Raw genomic sequence first — 1,286 nt, 5'->3', positions numbered from 1 at the left:
TATATAACTGGAATAATAGAACAAAGAAAACATATTATCATAATAAATACGGGACAAGAAGAAAATTATATACCTAGAGAACTAGTATTAGAAGAAGAAATAACCACTAAAGAACAAGTATGTCCAGAATTACCAAAAGAATTGTTACACATAGAGGAAACGACCCGAAAAGAAATAATCATAGGAGGTATAATAATATTGATAGACTTTAAGATATACCAAGAAGATAATATAACATTAGGAATAAAATGGTTAGAAGAAATGAAACCATATAACCTAGAAAATACACAATTAATTATAACTTATAAAATAAAAAGATCATAATAAAAAGAGCAATATGAAAATTTATACACTTGTAAAAATAATAGCAGAAAATTACTATAACAGATATTACACTCCAATGTTAGATACAGGAGTAGAAGCAAACATGTGTAAACATAATTGTCTACCAGACGAAAAATGGGGAAAAACTAAAAACACCTATAGTAGTTACAGGGTTTAATAATGAAGGAAGTATGATAACATATAAAAGCGAAAAATATAAAGTTACAAATATGGGATAAACTATTAACTATAGAAGATATATATAGTTATGAATTTATAAACAAAGATATGCTTTTAGAATTGCCATTTCTAGAGAAACTATATCCCCCATGTAATAACAAAAACACATTGGTGGTTTACCACACCATGTAAACAAAAGATAGGAGCAAAAAGAGTAAATAATAAAAACAGAAAAGCCTACACCATGGATTAAAGGGAGTGAAAAAATCACTCAAAAGCCAGAAAATATTAAAGAAAGTACTCACAATATAGATTTAATAATATTTTCAATAGATAAATTAAAAATAATTCAAGAAAAATTAGATATGTTATATAGCGAAGATCCCTTAAAAGGATGGGAAAAATACAAAACAAAAGTAAAAATTGAATTAATTGATGAAAATAGTATAATAACCCAAAAACCATTGAAATATAATTTTTGAGGATTTTAAAGGAATTTTAAAATGAATATAAAAGAATTATTAGAAAATAAATATATTCAAGAAAGCAATAGCAAACATACTAGTCCAGCATTTTATAGTAAATAAACACAGTGAACAAAAAAGAGGTAAAAGCCGTATGGTAATTGACTACATAAATTTAAATGCAAAAACAAAAACATACAATTATCCCATACCAAACAAAGTACTAAAAGTAAGGCAAATACAAGGATACAATTATTTTAGCAAATTTGATTGTAAATCAGGATTTTATCATCTAAAGTTAGAAGAAGAATCTAAAAA

The sequence above is a fragment of the Solanum tuberosum genome, unplaced genomic scaffold, assembly GCF_000226075.1.
Source record: "Solanum tuberosum cultivar DM 1-3 516 R44 unplaced genomic scaffold, SolTub_3.0 scf00077, whole genome shotgun sequence".
Classification (NCBI taxonomy): Eukaryota; Viridiplantae; Streptophyta; class Magnoliopsida; order Solanales; family Solanaceae; genus Solanum; species Solanum tuberosum.
This window is presented reverse-complemented; position numbering follows the sequence as displayed.